Raw genomic sequence first — 19,152 nt, forward strand, 5'->3', positions numbered from 1 at the left:
CAGGATAAAGATCATATTTCCAAAATATATTTCTGAAGATAGCAACTTTTTTTCTGGTGGATGTAACGAAGACATTATAAATTCTCAATTGACATCCCACTATTCAATATGGTTAGCTTGCTGTTCTCTCCACATGGGTCAGGTTTTGAATACTGCCAGTATACTTCTGGGCATATTTTTTATAAAGTCTAAAATTCGGCACACATTTTCCTTGACAATATGGTTTATAGTTCCAATTCTCCATGGATAATTTTAATACACACACATTTAAAATGTCAACAAGGCTATAAATGCTACTATAGGCAAAAACAGGCTGTTTGTAAGCCAGGCTTTGCTTCATAATACACTGAGCCTTTATAATTATTAATTCCTAAATATAAAGAATATTATATTTTTCTGGATAGATATTCATTTTATGTATATAGAATTTGAGATCTAAGAATAATATATTTAAATAAAATGTAAAAGTTTTATTATTATAGCAGTAATACATGTTCAATGCAAAATATAGTTATAAAAATATTACAATCACCTGCAATTTCTCCATCCAGAGAAAGCCACCATTAATATTTGATGAATATCATATATATATATGTATATATACACACACACACACACACACACACACACACACACACAAATAATATTTTTAAGTCATTAGGTTCTATGGTGCACATTATTTTTATAGCCTATGTCTACTTAAAATATCAAGGGCATTTTTCAAACTGAATAAGAGTTACTGAAGAACATCACTTTTATTTCTTTATTTTCATTTTTTTATATTATTTCTCATTTTATAATTGATGTACAATTGACATACAATATCCTTTGTTTCAGGTTTATATTGTAGTAATTTGATATTTATATACATTATGAAATGATTCCCATGGTAAATCTAGTTACTATCTGTAATCATTTTAAGTTATTACAATATTATTGACTATGTTCCCTATGCTGTACATTATATCTCATGACTTATTTATTTTTAAATTTATCTTTATCGTTGAATGTATTACAGATGTCTCTCCTTCTTTCCCCATTGACACCCTCCTCCTCTCACCCACATACCTTGCCTTCACCCTTCACTGCACTCTTGTCTGTGTCCATTGGTTCTGCATACATGCATATCAGTTCTTTGGTTTATCTCTTCTTGTCCCCCTCACCACCCTTCCCTCTGAGGTTTGTCAGTCTGTTCTCTACTTCCATGTCTCTGGGTATATTTTGTTCATTAGATTCTACAAATAAGTGAGATCATGTGATACTAGTCTTTCTCTGACTGGCTTATTTTGTTTAGCATACTACTCTCCATGTCCCTCCATGTCATCTTAAAGGGTAAGAGATCTTTCTTTCTTACAGCTGCATAGGATTCCATTGTGTAATGTACCACAGCTTTTTTATCCATTTGTCTACTGATGGACACTTGGGCTGTTGTCAGACCATAGCTATTGTAAATAGCTATGGACATAGGGGCTGCTATGAACATAGGGGTTCATATATTCTTTCTGATTGGGGTTTCAGGATTCTTAGGATATATTCTTAGAAGTGTGATCACTGGGTCAAATGGCAGTTCTATTTTTAATTTTCTGAGGAAACATCATATTTTTTTCCACAGTGGCTGCACCAGTCTGCATTCCCAAGAGCAGTGTACTAGAGTTCCCTTTTCTCTACATCCTTGCCAGCACATGTTGTTTGATGATTTGTTGATGGCAGCCATTCTGGTAGGTGTGCAGAGATACCACATAGTTTTTTAAATTTGTAACTCTCTGATGATTAGTGACAATGAGGATTTTTTCATATATCTTTTGGCCAATTGTATGTCCTCTTTGAGGAAGGGTCTATTCAGGTTCTCTGCCTGTTTTTTAATTGGATTGTTTGTCTTCCTTTTGTTGAGTTGTATGATTACTTTATGTAATTTGGAAATTAACCCCTTATCCACTATATCATTGGAAAATATGTTCTCCAATACAGTGGGTTCCCTTTTCATTTTGATGCTTGTTTCTTTTGCTGTGCAGAAGTCTTTTAGTTTAATGTAGCCCCATTTATTAATTTTTTCCATTGTTTCTCATGCCCTTGGCAAGGTATCAGTGAAAATTCTGGTGTGTATGCTGTCTGGGATTTTGCTGCCTACATTTTCTTCTAGGATTTTTTTATGGCTTCATAAGTTATATTTAAGCCTTTTATTCATTTTTAGTTTATTATCATGTATGATATAAATTGGTGTACTAGTTTCATTTTTTACATATACCTGTACAATCTTCCCAACACCATTTATTGAAGAGACTGTTTTTTCTTCATTATATGCTCTTGCCTTCTTTAACAAATATTAATTGAGCATAATTTTTTAGGTTGATTTCTAGGTTCTCTGTCCTGTTTCATAGATCAATATGCCTATTCTTTGTGCCAGTACCAGGCTGTTTTGATTACACTAGCTTTGTAGTATAACCTGATACCTGGTATTATGATCCCTCCAATTTTGTTTTTCTTTTTCAAGATTGCTGTGGCTATTTGGGGTCTTTTTTGGTTCCATATAAATGTTTGCAGTATTTGTTCTAGATCTTTGAAATATACCATTAGTGTTTTAATAGGGATTGCATTGAATCTATAGATTGCTTTGGGTAGTATGAACATTTTAACGATGTTGATTCTTCCAATCCATGAACATGGTATATGCTTCCACTTTTTAATATCTTCCTCTACTTGTTTTTTAAAAGTCCTGTAGTTTTCTGAGAATGGATCTTTTACCTCCTTCATTAAGTTTATTCCTAGGTATCTTATTTTGTTGTTGCAATGGTAAATGGGATTGCTTTTTAAATTTCTCTTTCTGAGTGTTCATAGTTGGTATATAAAAATGCCATCAACTTCTGGATATTAATTTTTTATGCTACTATTTTGTCAAATTTATTTATTAAATCTAGCAATTTTTTGTTAGAGTCTTTAGTGTTTTCTATGTACAATATTATGCCATCTGCAAATAATGATAATTTCACTTCCTCCATTCCAATTTGGATGCCTTTTATTTTTCCTCCTTGTTTGATCATTATGACTAAGACTTCCAGTACTTTGTTCAATAAGAGTGGCAAAAGCAGACATCCCTGTCTTGTTCCTGGTCTTAAGGGAAATGATTTTAGTTTTTGCTCATTGAATATGATGTTGTTGTAGGTTTTTCATATATGGCCTTTATTTTGTTGAGGTATCATCCCTCTATTCCACTTTGCTGAGAGTTTTCATCAAAAATGTGTGCTGAATTTTGTTGAATACTTTTTCAGCATCTATTGATATGATCACATGATTTTTATCTTTCATTTTGTGTATGTGGTGTATCACATTTATTTATTTGTAAATATTGTACCAGCCTTGCATCCCTGGGATAAATCCCACTTGGTCGTAGTGAAAAATTTTCTGATATATTGCTGGATTTGATTTGCTAATATTTTGTTGAGGATTTTGGTGTCTATGTTCATCAGGGATATAGGCCTGTAATTTTCTTTCTTTTTATGTCTTTATCTGGTTTTGGAATTAGGATTATGCTGAACCCATAAAAAAAACTTGGAAGTCTTCCTTCCTCTTGAATTTTTTGGAATAGTTTGAGGACAAGAGGTGTTAGTTTTTCTTTGAATGTTTTGTAAAACTCTCCTGTGAAGCCATCTGGTCCAGGGTTTTTGTTTGCTGGAAGTTTTAGTTGTAATTGGTCTGTTCAGGTTTTCTGACTCTTTCCTGTTAAGTTTTGGAAGCTTGTATGATTCTGGGAATTTGTCCATTTTGCCTTGGTAGTCCAATTTTTTGGCGTATAATTGTTTGTAAGAAAATACAACTGTGGTGTCAGTTGTTACTTCACTTCTTTTGTTTCTGATTTTGTTTATTTGTGTCCTCACTCTTTGTTTCCTGGTGAGTCTGGCTAATTGCTCATCAACTTTGTTTATCTTTTCAAAGAACCAGCTACCATTTTTATTGATTTTTTTGTTTCTTAGTCTCTATGCCATTTATTTCCACTCTGATCTTCATTTCCTTCCTTCTGCTTACTCTGGGTCTTTCTTTTTCTTTTTGTTCTCTTTCTAATTCTTTGACTTGTAGGGTTAGTTTATTAGACATTTTTCTTGTTTCTTGAGGTGGGCTTGTAGTACTATGAACTTCTCTCTCACCATTGCTTTCACTGTGTCTGATAGATTTTGTGTTATTGTGTGTTCATTTTAATTAGTTTCCAGAAAACTTTTTATTTCTTCCTTGATCTTATTGTTAAGCCATTCATTGTTTAATAGTATGCTATTTAACTTGCATGTGTTAGAAAATTTTTGAGAGTTTTTGTTGTAATTGATTTCTAGCTTCATGTCATTGTGTTCTGAGAAGATGCTTGATATGATTTAAATCTTCTTGAACTTATAGAGACTTACTTTGTGTCCTAATATGTGGTCTATCTTTGAGAATGTTCCATGTGTACTTGAGAAGAATGTATATTCTGTAGCTTTGGGGTGAAATGTTCTATAAAAGTCAGTTAAATTAATCTGATCTAGTGCATCGTTTAGGGTTTGTTTTCTTGTTAATTTTTTTGTCTAGAAGATCTATTCAGTGATGTCATTGGTGTTAAAGTCCCGTACTATGATTGTATTGCTGTCAATCTCTCCCTTAAAGTTTTCCATAAGTTTTAAAATATCGTGCTCCTATATTGGGCGCATTTGTGTTTGCCAGGGTTATATTAGTTTGTTGGATTGATACTTTTAATATTATGTAGTGACCTTCTTTGTCTCTTGTTATGGCCTTCATTTTGAAGTCTATTTTATCAGATACGAGTATTGCTACCTGCTTTGTTTCCATTTGCATAAAATAATTTTTTCCTTCCCTTCACTTTCAGCCTGTGTGAGTCTTTTGTTCTGAGGTGAGTCTCTTGTAGATAGCATATATATGGGTCATGCTTCCTTATCCATTGAGCTACCCTATGTCTTTTGATTGGAGCATTTAATCCATTTACATTTAGTGTTATTATTGATATGTACTTATTTACTGACATTTTTTCTTTATGCCAATATTCCTTTCTCTCTCTATTTCTTCTTCTTCTTAAAGCAGTACCTTTAGCATTTCTTGCAATGCAGGTTTGGTGGTATTGAACTCCTGTAGCTTTCTGTTGTCTGGGAAGCTCTTTATTTTGCCTTCAATGTTAAATGACAGCTTTGTTGGATAGAGCAGTTTCTTGCATTTTCTCGGTTTTCTTTACTTTGAATACTTCATGCCACTTCTTTTTGGCCTGAACTGTTTCTGTTGAGAAATCCACTGACAGCCTTATGTGGGCTCCCTGGTAGGTAACTAACTGTCTCTTTTGTGCTGTCTTTAAGATTTTCTCTTTATCTTTACCCTTGGCCATTTTAACTATGATGTGTCTAGTTGAGAGAGTTTTTGGGTTCAACTTGATTGAGACTCTCTGTGATTCCTGAACTTGTGTAACATTTTCTTTCACCAGGTTAGAAAAGTTTTCTGTGATTATTTATTTATTTATTTTTATTAATTTATTTTTGTTACAGATGTTTCTCCTTTTTCCCCCATTGACACCCTCCTCCCAATACCCCCTCACCCTGCCCTGTCCCCAGCATTGTTGTCTATGTCCATTGGTTACACATACATGCATATAAGTTCAGTAGTTTATCTCTTCCCTCCCCCCAATTCCCTCTTCTGAAGTTTGTCAGTCTGTATCCTACTTCTATGTCTCTGGGACTATTTTGTTCATCAGTCTGTTTTATTCATTATATTACACAAATAAGTGAGATCATATGATATTTGTCTTTCTCTGATTGGCTTGTTTCACTTAAGATAATACTCTCCAGTTTCCTCCATGTTGTCTCAAAAGATAAGAGATCTTTCTTTTTTACAGGTGGATGGTATTCCATTGTGTATATATATGTACCACAGCTTTTTTATCCACTCATCTATTGAAGGACACTTGGGCTGTTTCCAGATCTTAGCGATTGTAAATATATATAAATAAGGGTACATATATTCTTTCTGATTGGTGTTTCAATCTTCTTAGGGTATATTCCTAGGAGTGGGATCACTGGGTCAAATGGCAGTTCAATTTTGAATTTTTGGAGGTAACACCATATTGTTTTCTGTAGTGAATGTACCAGTCTGCATTCCCACCAGCAGTGTACGAGTGTCCCCTTTTCTCCACACCTTCGCCAGCACTTGTTGTTTGATGATTTGTTGATGGCAGCCATTCTTACAGGTGTGCGGTGATACCTCATTGTCATTTTAATTTGTATCTCTCTGATGATTAGTGATGTTGAACATTTCTTCATATGTCTCTTGTCCATTTGTATGTTCTGTTTGGAGAGGTGTCTCTTTAGGTTCTCTGCCCATTTTTTAAGTTGGGTTCTTTGTCTTCCTCTTGTTGAGTTGCATGAGTACTCTATATATTTTGGAAATTAACCCCTTATCTGATGTATCGTTGGCAATTATGCTCTCCCATATAGCGCGTTCGCTTTCCATTTTGATGGTTGTTTCTTTTGCAGTGCAGAAGCATTTTAGTTTGATGTAGTCCCTTGTGTCTGTGATTGTTTTTTACACAGGTTCTCTATCCCTTGCTCAGTTTCTTCTCCTGGTACCCACAGGATGTGTATGTTGTTACATTTCATATTGTCACAGTGTTCCTTTAAACTACCCTCATTCTTTAAAAAATTTTTTTTTTCTTTTTGTTGCTCTGTTTGGGTGTTTTTTCCAGCCATGTCTTCCAAATCACTGTTTCTATCCTCTGCTTTGTCCAGCCTATCTGTAATTTTTTCCAGTGTGTTCTCTATGTCAAATATGCTATTCTTCATTTTCTTTCATTTGGGGGTTATTTATTTGTTGCCCCATTTTAGCTGTCTCTTTGTATTGTTTCTCTGTGTTAGATAGAACTACTATGATTCCAAGTCTTCATGTGGTAGCCTTATGTTTTAAATGTCCTGTGGAACACAGTAGTGAAGTCTCCTTGGTCTCTTGAGCTGAATGCTTGAGGAATGTTCCTTGTGTGGGTTATGTGGACCCTCCTGTTGTAATTGGGAACTGATTGCTGTTGACCCATTTGTGGATGGGATCAACTTTTACCCTTTGGAAATGAGTTTAGCAGGATGGGGCCAACAGGATTAGGAATGCAAATCCAATCAGCCCTTTGGGGTGACACAGGCTCTTGGCCCTTGAGAGGGGAGCTAGATGCTTGCCTTCTAGCTCAGCAGTGCTTTGTCAGAGACCCTGAGGGAATCTTCAAGGGCCTCAAACCAGATACTCCAGTTCTGAGTTGTGTCCCCTTTTACCTGTGAGGCTGTACCAGCAGGGATGTGGTGGTGGAGTTTGGAGGAAGAGAGCAAGGCTGCTTCCTTCACTTGGGGTGGTGCTGGCCATTGGAGTGGCGGGGAGTGGGGCATGGAGAGCTGTTTGCCTCCTTCTACCTCTGCAGTGCACTGCCAGAGGCTCTGGTGGAGTGCTCCAAGGAATTCACATCCAATGTCCAAGCTCTGACTTCCCCAGCAAATATGATAAACAGTGTCACTTTTAAAGTGGCACAGCAGTAGTCTGTGGTATGGCTAGGGCCTTTGTAATCCCAACAGTCTTCTATTATTGAACACAGCGACTTTCCAATTTTTTCTTTTACTTATTATCTGTGTTAGATTTACTAAAACCTAAATCTTCCATCATCTTCCTAGTAGTTCAGTAATGATAAATTCCTAGAGGTGGGGTTTTAGATTAAAGGGCACGCACCCTTTAATGACCCTGGATGTACAGTCAGATTATTACCTTCACACCCACAAAAGAGAACCAACTTAAAAATCTAATCGAGTGATTTTGTTTCTCTGTACTATCAAATTAAACACAAGTCTGCAATTTCCCATCCAAAACTTTTAGGTACAGATAGGTTTTGGAATTCAGTATTTTTCTAATTTTAGGAAGTTAACATTATGTAAATGCTTTCTAACCTGTAACACTCCAAGCAGAATCTGGGAAGCACTTTATAATCAAATACATGAGTATTTATGCAGCCAAAATTATGTGATTCACACTAATGGGCATAAATAAGGACCACTTCCTATCAGTTAGCACGGGTTTGCTGCCTGTGCTATTTAGAACAGGTTATATTTTACTGCCAAATGAGATACAAAAGGCAGTTATTAGAGCTTTTGAATTCTGGATATGCAGATAAAATATATATCATTATTTTGAAAATCAATCAAGTTGATTTTTAAATGACAGCTCATAGCTGTTTTAATTTATCTTTTTTGGATTTCTAGTTAGTTTGAACAATATTTTTTATTACTCCATCCTTGGGCAATTATTTTTTCTTTTGTGAATTTCTCATTAATTTTTATTAATTCATAAGAGCTCTTTACTTATTATGGATATTAAATCTTTATCAGATATGTTATATATATTTTAAGAGTTTGTATAGATTTTAATTTTGTTGAAGTTTTTTTTAACACATAGAAGTTTTAAATTTTATTTGGTAAGTCTCTCATTGTTTTTGTCTATGGCTTCTATCACTGGAGCTTAGTTTAAATACTGAAGAAATTTCTGTAGTGTTTCTTTTTTAAAATATAAAGTCTATGACTTTGTTTAATAATTCTTAGATTACTTATATATTAAAAAATTTATAACACCAACTTGTGGAGTACCCTAGGAAATTTTTCTTTCAATATGACAATGAGAGCAAATTTTATGGGTATTTACTATGGTTCAAGTACTGATGTATTTCCATAAACTAACTCATTTTACCCTAACAGCAACTCAGAATTTAAAATCCCTGTACTCTGGTTCTAGCAATCTTAACCAATTTAGATATCAATTTAGACACTGTGTTTAACACAGTATAAATAGCACTTAATTAAGATTAAGTAGAATAATTATTCAGATGGTTTTCACCAAATACTTCAAGCTACTGGAGAATCTGGCTATTAAAATGAAGAATCCTTTTGACAAATGTTTATTGGGTGCCTTTTACTAACGTAAAAGAATATACAGAGCACAGCAATCAATATTATGTATATTTATTATTAATCTTGCTGCATATATAGATTTATATTTAAATAAGTTTAATATAATTTCATGAATGCCATGCATAAAATAATCATATTAAATATAGAATAAAAGTCAAATATGGTTAATATTATGGTTACTAGTCTCCTTATTGGCATTATTATATGGAAGCATTTCATGGTTCAGTTTTTTAAATTGTATTTTATAATGTAAACTATTCCTTATCTCTGGCTCTTTTTAAAATAAACTACTAATTCTAAGTAATGTATCTCAGAAGTACAGATTTCATTGATTCTTTATCTTTGCAGATTGACAGCAGCAAAGGTTCTGCAAACATTTATTTGTTATCCTTTCCCCTTACCATCATGAAGTATCATAAAAATTTATAGAGAATCTGTTGCTTTTGTTTTTTTTAAAATTCTCACCCAAGGATATTGTTCCATTTATCTTCAGATACAGTGGGAGGGAGAGAGAGAGAAACACTGATGTGAGAAGGACACAGTGACTGTTTGCCTTCCGCACAACCCCGACCAGGGCCAGGGATGAACCTCAACTGAGGTACCGCAACCAAGGCACGTGCCCTTGACCGGAATCGAACCCATGACTCACTGGTCTGTGGGCCAACACTCTGACCACTGAGAAAATCTGCCAGGGCATGAATCTGTTTTTTAAAAAAATAAAATATTAATATATTGTGTTTGTTCGCCTGTTTGTTTTATATTTCCAAAATTAATTATTAATTTGTTGCCCCCTCCAAATTATGTTATAAACACTTGTACTTTAAAATAAACTATTAGTGGTCCTTAACTCACACTTTGAGACAAAATGATATCCTATAGTTCTGAATATCTGTTATAAAGAGCTGTCATTTATTTCATTTTAAATATTTGCAAGAGATTGATAGATGAATGTTACAAGAAACCAGTAACACATACATACATAACTTCATTTGCAAATGTGGCAGAATGGCTATCCAAATTTACAACCAATATTTTAAAAGTTGTGTGTATATTGTTTATAAATGGATGTACATTTATATGTATGTACATGTATATATGAATGTGCATGTGTGTACATACACATGTGTTTATCTGCATGTGCATGTGAACATGCAAGGGTATTTGTGTGTATTCCCTTTAATGACATTTTTCTTGAGCAGCAAAAAAAGGTCTAGGTTAGAATGGTAATAAAAAAACACAAGTTTTTCTTCACTCATAAAAAGACGTTATAAATTAAACTTTTTAAGACTATAAACTGAAGTATATGTATGTTTAAGTAATGAAAAGTTGAGAATCATCTTTCACTGTGAAAAGTGAGCTATTTGGATTTGAATTAATTTTTAAAAACCAATTGATGCTTTTTGTAATAAAGCTAACAAATGAAAAAATAAATTCCAGTTTTATAGTATTTGCTTATCAGACAAGCATGTAGCTTAGAGCTCTTGGATCCTGGGTTACTTAGAATGCTTTATTCAACAATACCTGACAAATTTACAGATGATTAAGGTCACAGTGATGAGAGAATAACATACTATGCAACAAGAAAAATAAACACTTAAGATCAGCAAAGTTAATGCTGCATTAAGAACTGTTTTAATTGAGATTTTTTTTTTTCAGGCCATGGAACCATGGAGCAAATTCAGTGATTAGTTATTCCTACAGTGATCCCTTCTGCAGAAGTCTGTGTAAATGTCTAGATTAATTTCTGGTCACTCATATAAGTTTTGTAGACTGCAATAGTATCAAAAGATTAAGTAGGCATCCTGTTTGGACTGGATTCTGCCACAGCTCCTATGCTGTATTTTGTATTTACTTGCTCTTTCCAAATTTTATTTATTTGTTTGTTTGTTAGTTAGGTCCACTTTCATTGCAGGAAATAGAGTCTCCTTTATACTAACTCACAAAAAACAGTTTTCAGGCTGCAACTGAAAAACTTGTAGAATATAAGGTCAGTATTTCTTATGAAAATGGATCCAAATACAGGGAAGCTGTAAGGAACCTAGGGTACACTAACTCAGGATATCTCAGAAGGATCCCTTTCATCTGTCTTACTTTGTCTTTTAAACTATGCCCTTACCTCTGCGTCTGTGTTTCTTTCTTACTGGCTGGCTACTTCTGCCACTCACCTTGCATATGTCCTGCAATGGCTACCCCAAACTTGACTCTATGTTACTTTTTATCTCAAACACTGCTATTACTACTTTGCTCTCTGTTTCCCAATTCTGTACCCCAACCCCCCAAAGAATTCATTAATCCAGCTCATTTTCCTCAAAATAGGTCCAAATGGTTGGCCTGGCAGATCAGCGTAATGACTGCCCTCAGGTTAAGGACACTCCAACAGAATAATTAGGTGGGTGGAGGTTGTGCCCTTAGGTAAATATATAGCCACATCTATGACAATCTATAAAATAACTGACCAGTCCTCTTCAAAAGAGTAAAGGTCACAAAATAGAAAGACTGAGGTACTGTCACAATGTGGAGACGACAATGGAGACAGAAAGACTACATTCACTGTAGGATCCTGAATTGGGTCTTGGACCAGAAAAGGGACATTAGTGACACTGTTGGCAAAATTCAAGTAAGACTGTACATTAGTTAATAGTCTATATGAATGTTAATTTCCTGTTTTCAGTAAGTATATTTATAAAAGATGTTAACATTAGGGGAAACTAGGTGAAAAGTATGTAAAAACACTTTATACTATGTTTGTAATTTTCTTGAAATCTAAAATAATTTCAAATTGAAAAAGTTTTTATCAACTCTCACTATCAATTAGATCACTTCTACTCATACTTTATTACTATTCAATCACATACATATAACACTGAATTCATTTGGATAGTGTTTTTAAACAAAATGAGAATGCTGAATTTTTGCATTTATATTCTTTTATATTATGCTGATTTTTTTCTATAGACTTTTCCAAGAAAGTGACTTTCAATTTTGCTATTTTCCCCCTTGCTGTCTATCTTTCTGCTGGAAAAACTAGGTAAATACCTAAATACCACATTCATGTTTAAGAGTCACTGCATCTTAAATCCTAGAAAATACGGATTCAATAATATGAGTTCAAAAATCTGCAGCCCGGCTTTGTCCCATTTCTGGGAGGCAGTAGTATCTTGTATAGGCCATGGCACAGATTACGTTCATTCACATAAGGTTGTGTGGGGCCTATCCTGGTGGGCAGCTTACAATTCTCTTCAAAGCCAGGAAAGCAGACCAATTTAGGAAGCATACAAAGTACTACAGTATTGGAGAAGAACAGGGACCAGAAGAGGAGATAATTTCCTTTAACTCTATATTATTTTATTTAGACTAGTTTTAATTTTTAATTGAGGCTCTTGCTATTACTTTTTTTTTTTTAGAGGTAATGATATTACAACAGAACACAAGAAACATATACTGTTTTCCTAGGTCGAAAAATATAGTGTACAGTATACTAGTATACATTATGGTAATAGCTAATACTCATTTAAACTGTTTTCCTCCAGTCTTTATTGAAAAATAGATCTAAATTTTCCTGGAAAAGTTATATAACTCTAACTACCAAGTAGTCCCGAGGAGTGTGAGTTTTTACAAGCAACACCTTTTTAGGATGAAAGAAAAAAAAAAGGAAGAAAAGAGTACTGTGCAAGAATAAGAAATGCAAAAGAGTACTTTTTTCTTATTAATAAACTTTATTGTATCTGTCTCTCACTTCTTTTATTCAAATTGCAATTGTAATTAGAAAATTCTGTAAATTCTGGATACATTCTTGTTTGTAACAAAATAGATGCAATAATGATAAGCTAACCACAGTCCTATTCCCCTACATAAAGTTGAGAGTACAGCCCCACTTATTTATTTTTTTATTTGTTTCTCTTTCTCTAAGTGATGTATCGGTGAAAGTTCTGCTACATGAGATGTCTGAGATTTTCCTGCCCTATGGTTTCTTCCAGAATTTTTATGACTTCATAACTTACATTTAAGTCTTTTTTTCCCCCTCTTCCACTTTTATCATTTATTTATTTATTTATAACATCTTTATTGTGTTTTTGTTTTTTTTTCATTTTCTTTATTGATTTGAGAGAGAGAGGAAGGGAGAGAGCGAGAGAGAGAAAGAGAAATATCGATGAGAGAGAGCATCGACTGGCCGCCTCCTGCATGCTCCTCACTGGGGACTGGGCCCACAACCTGGGCATGTGTCCTGACTGGGAATTGAACTGGTGACCTCTTGGTGCATGGGTCAGTGCTCAACCACTGAGCCACACTAGCCGGGTGTATTGTTGAATGTATTACAGATGTTCCTCCTTTATTTCCCCATTGACCCCTCTCCTCACTGCTCCCCCACCCGCTTCGGCACATTTAAATCTTTTATTCATTTTAAATTTATTCTTATGTAAGTTGGTGGTCTAGTTTCATTTTTGGGGGCTTGTGCCTGTCCAATTTTCCCAACTAAAAGCTTCTGCACAGCAAAAAAATCAGCATCAAAGTGAAAAGGAAACCTATGTGTGAGAGAACCTATTTGCCAGTGATACACTGGATAAAGGGTCAATTTCCAAAGTGTAGAAAATACTCAAACAACTCAACAAAGGAAGATAAACAATCTAATTAAAAAATGGACTGAAGACCTGAATAGGCACTTCTCTAAAGAGGACATACAAATGGTCAAGAGACATATAAAAAAATGCTCATTGTCACTAATCATCAGAGAGATGCAAATAAAAACGACTATGAGATATCATCTCACACCTGCCAGAATGGCTGCCATTAATAAATCAACAAATAACAAGTGCTGGTGAGGATGTGGAGAAAAGGGAACCCTAGTACACTGTTGCAGCCACTGTGGAAAGCAGTACGGGGATTCCTCAAAAAATTAAAAATTGATCTGCCATTTGACCCAGTGATCCTACTTCTAAGAATATATTCTAAGAATCCTGAAACACTAAACAGAAAGAATATATGCACCTTTATGTTCATAGCAGCACTATTTACATTAGATAAGATGTGGAAACAGCCTAAGTGTCCATCAGTATATGAGTGGATAAAAAAGGTTTAATACATTTACACAGTGGAACATCATGCAGTTATAAAAAAGAAGGATCTTGCCTGGCCAGTGTGATTCAATGGTTGAGTGTTGACCCATGCCCAGGTTGTGGGCCAAATCCCCAGTAGGGGGCATGCGGGAGACGGCCAATTGATGTTCTCATTCATTGATGTTTTTATCTCTCTCTCCCTATCCCTTCCTCTCTCTTTGAAATCAATAAAGAAAAAAAAGTAAAAAAAAAAAAAAAAAGAAGAATCTCCTACTCTTTGAGACAGAATGGAGAGACCTGGAGAGTATTATGCTAAGGGAAATAAGCCAGTCAGAGAAAGACGAGTATCATATCATCTCACTTATTTGTGGAATCTAATGAACAAAATAGATCCAAAGACATGGAAGTAGAGACCAGATTGATGAATCTCGGGGTGGAGGAGGGTGGCAGGAAGAGATATACCAAATAACTTATATCTATATATGTATAACCAATAGACACAAACAATAGTGCAGTGAAGGTGGAGGGTGGGGAGGAGGGGTGTCAATGGGAATAAAGGAGGGACATCTGTAACACTTTCAACAATAAAGATACATTTTTTTTTTAAGTTGAGAGTGTATCCGTCCATCCCGACCTTTTTCTGTGTATCAAGACTCAAATTTGCTCCTCTTTACCAGAGAACTTTATTTCATTCAATCAGGAAAATAATCAAACAAAAAACTATGCAACCTAAAATAGAAAATAGAAAACGTTCTTCATTTATGTTCTCTTCTTCAGAGAGGGCCTACACAAAAGAGCACAAACCCATTTGATTTCATTGAAATACAGGCTATGAGGTCTTCCTTAATGGGCATATAGGAGCTTTACTATTTTTACAGTGGCTAGAACTAGCTGAGCTATATTTTATAGTACTAACATTTAATTCATGTTATCATGTTTTCAGCCTGAGTATTTTATCACTACAGTATTATAATTCATTTTTAAATTATTGACCATGATTTCATGGACTTGTTCTTAATAAAAAAAATACAACTGCACAAAAAACACCAAATACATTTATTCCTTAATATATCTTACCAAACTTGAGTAGAGAATGTATAAGATTATCTTGGCAGATATTGGTACACAAAGAAATGTGTACTCAATAATGTTTTGAGTACTCAGGGGCCCTTTTCTCCCTGAAAAAACAAACAAACTGTGAAATATAGATGTGAACTTTTGGAACACAAACTTGAACGTGGTAGAGTAGTCTATTTGAGATGGTGACAAGAAGTGGTGGTAGGAAGGCATGGCTCAATGAAGGATGTGGTCTGCTAACGACTCAGAGAATCATATTTGTTTTATGTTTTCAAGCTGCATCAGAAGGTCAAAGGTGATTAACTTAGTAGGGTTTTTTGTTTTGTTTGTTTTTTAATATTCCTAGAGTTCTTGATCTAAAGAAAGATTTGGGAAACAATTATATGTTTAGAATTTCAAAATATGCATCTCCAGTTTCTCTTAACTTTTATGAGTTTATGTTAATCCATCCATTGATCTATTTATTATCATCTACTTAAAATTATTTATTGAAACATACTGAGCTTCTACTGACATTTAAATTTTAACCTCTTCACTTACCCTGAAAAACCATAACAAAACCACCTGTAACCCACACCTACAACATAATTAAGAGAAAGAAAATACTGTGAACTTCAAATGTTATATATAAGCAAAGACATAAATGCCCTAATCCAGCAGGGCCCACTCAGGGGCCCGCTGTGGATCAGAAATGAGCGTGAGGATGCAGAAAACAGAAGCGGGAGCCAGGAGCCTGGAGTGGGCAAACAAACAAAATCACCCTCAGAAAGATAAAGTCCCATCCTGAGTGGGAGAAAACGTTGATAATGTTCAAATTGATCTGAACACAACTACTACTGGGAAACTGAAAAAAAAGCTTGGAAGTGAGCAGAGGGGTAGGTAGAGTATTGAGAAAGCACTGCTCAATAAGAAGATGATGTTGATGGAGAAAATGGCCCTTGGAAATTTAAATTTTTGGTTATGACAGAGAAGAAGCATGAGGTAGAAATTCAATATCTGCAGAAACGAAAGAGAATCTGCAAGATCATAAGACATACCAACTACTCCCTCTGCAAAAAAAAGATGTCATCCATTAAATAATCAGTAATTCACAAAAGAAACAGAAGAGGGTGCTCATGACTAAGAATGTAGTAGTATAGCAAAATCCTTTATTTTTGCTTATATAAAATTGTCATTGCTGGTCTAGAAAATTTTTTTTTTCAAAATTAATAGAAAATAGGAAACAATATTCATAGACTATTACTATAAGAAATCAGAACTAAAGTCAAAACAATACAAATAATAAAAAACAACACTTGGAATCAGAAATTTAAAAGCTCTGAACAGAAATGAACAAAGAACAGAAAGATAGTTAAGGAGAGTTGACCAAAACAAAACAAAAAATCTTTAAAATTAAAACTAAATTACAAAGTACTCAAGGGAGAATAGATTCAATTGGAAATAAAACAAGGACCACTGAGAAAAGACATGGTAATAGTCAATAGAACAAAATGAAATGTAAAAAGAATCAGAAAAAATGTTATTAGTAATAGAAGACAGGCAAAGATAATCCAGTATATGTATAATTGGGATATATGAAGAAGAAAATAAAATAACTGATACTTAAAACTATAATCCAAAATTTTTCCCCCAGAAATAAATTTACTACATCTGTATACTGAGGAGGTTTTCCACGTACCTGGAACATTATCTCAGAACAGTCAAGGTATATACCAATTAGCCATTAGACTTAAAAGATAGGAAAAGCACTGGCTAGAAGATAAATTCCTTACAATAGAAAAAACACACTAAGTTGATGTTGTTACAGTAGGCAGTTGGTTAGTTATTAACAAAAGGAAGAAAGCAAATGAAACCTGCCTGATGAAACTAGGAAGAGGTAGCTTTAGAGTCACTGGGAGGAGTCTGCCCAATTAATTTGGGGGGGGGGGCGTGGCACAGAGGGGGGTCCTTTTCCTAGTCCTGTTTCCCAACTATTAGGCTTTGGCAGAAGGAGCCCAAATGGCAACCATAAAGGAGGCAGAGACTACCCTGGGAAAATCTGGGGAAAAGACCAGATAGGACAAGGGCAGGAAACCATGGAAAATCCAGGAAATAAATTGGATTAGGGGAAGGCACCACAAACACAGCCTTGGGAAAAGTCAGGAAAGAGATTGGATAGTTTGAAAGAAAGCCTGCCCCTTCCCAAATCCAAGAAAATATAATTAAAGCTTAACAAAGGCCTCATGGCCCAGGCTCACCATTGAACCATGGTGGCAGATGTGCAGATAGGGAAATGAGGCACAGATAAGTTAAGTAACTTGCCCAAGGTCACACAGCTAAGAATTTTAATGGCAGCTGGGAGCAGAGACTGAGCTGTACTGCTCTGAGTCCTGACCCTCCTGGGCCTGGTGGGCACAAGTAAGGGCCTGCAGCTCTGGAAGCTGGACTTCTTCCACAGGGAGATGGAGCTGAACCACCTGGTCATGGATGAGGCATTGGGCATGATGTTACCTGGGGTCAGACCAGCAGTGTCAACCAGCGACTACTGCTGGACCTGCCAGGGAAACACCTCATGGAGGGCAGTAGTCTTTCAAGAACATCTATGCCCTCTGGCGGTACTTTTGCTTTCTTTTCTCCTAAACTCTAAGGGCCCCCACAAGATTTGTGAACAGGGCAGCAGTGGGCTTTAAGGACTCTTCTTTTGCCATTGTAACTTTCTTTTCTGAATCTTGGCAGCCCAGCCTAGCTTACTCCATTGCTGTGATCTGGCCTCTTCTATACTAAGCCCTTTGTTTTTGCTTTAATAAATCTTGTCACTGTTGTTCAAATTCTCCTACATTAGTGTGCCTGAAATTCCTTTCCCATGAAACCACAAGAACTATTTCCTCTGGTAACAGTTTCACATCTCAGGAACAACATACATTGCTCGACAACAGTGAAGTAGTATTTTAAAGAATCTCAAAGAAAGATTGAGCCAAGGATTTTATATCCAGCCAATCTGTCATTCAAGTATCAATAAACAGACACATACTTACCCCCAACCTCCCAGAGTTTATATTATGCAAGAACTCTGGAAATACAGTATACAAGGACACTTCCTGAGGTATCTACTTCATTAAACCAACCTAATATAAGAAATGACTGGAGCTAGGACTAATAGTATCACTCAACACACTTAATTTTAGATCTAAGTGTAGAGCAGAAGTGGAAGCAAAGGTTGGAGTAATAATGAAAACAGTATATGTTTAAACACTGTTAGAATGCCCTGGCCGGTTTGGCTCAGCGGTTAGAGCGCCGGCCTGCGGTCCTGAGAGACCCGGGTTCGGTTCCCGCTAAGGGCGCGTACCTCAGTTGCAGTTTGTCCCCGGCCCTGGTCGGTTGTGCGGGTGGCAGCCACTTAATGTGTTCCTTTCACATCGATGTTTCTCTCTCTCTCTCTCTCTCTCTCTCTCTCTGTTCCTCTCTCTCCCTCCCACTCTACTGAACAAAAAATGGAAAAATGTCCTCGGGTGAGGATAAAAAAAAAAAAAAAAAAAAAAGTAAACACTGTTAGAATAATGCAGTTAAAAAAGAGAGGAGAAAAATAAAAGGGAAGGGCCAATAATCTCATTAACTGTTGCTTAGGTTAATAGATGGGCATCACAGAATATTATTTAAAGCTAATACCTGAATAAGGGTCTTATAAAAGATATCAGTATAAAGGTAAACATTAGAACACAAATATATACTGTTCTAAATACCAAAAACAAACAGCCCCAAAGAGAAGAGTACACAGAGAAAGAAACAGGCAATATAACATTATATGTTTAATAAACATAACCTACAATACTATGACAGAGTTAAAACAAAACATAAATGCATAATATTTACTAATTAGCTCACGAAGAAAAACCTAACTCCATGCTATAAAGAAGAGACACATTTCAGCAAAGTGATTCAGAAAGGCTGAAAATAAAGGGTTGGACAAAGCTACATGTGACATATAGAAAAAATAAAAGGAAATGGGGATTATCATCTTGCTATCAAACTGCAACATTCAGTTCAAAAGCATTAACCAGGCAAAATATATTACTTTATAACAATAAAGGTCATGA

The 19,152-nt window shown here is 35.2% G+C and overlaps 1 protein-coding gene across 3 annotated transcripts in view; it reads right to left on the reverse strand.

Annotated features, from left to right (window-relative positions):
- The window catches only part of MAGI2 (membrane associated guanylate kinase, WW and PDZ domain containing 2), a 1,542,253-nt gene that overhangs the window by 306,679 nt on the left and 1,216,422 nt on the right, over positions 1 to 19,152 (reverse strand). The window lies entirely within an intron of this gene.

Source organism: Molossus molossus, unplaced genomic scaffold (assembly GCF_014108415.1).
Source record: "Molossus molossus isolate mMolMol1 unplaced genomic scaffold, mMolMol1.p scaffold_m16_p_7, whole genome shotgun sequence".
Taxonomy (NCBI): domain Eukaryota; kingdom Metazoa; phylum Chordata; class Mammalia; order Chiroptera; family Molossidae; genus Molossus; species Molossus molossus.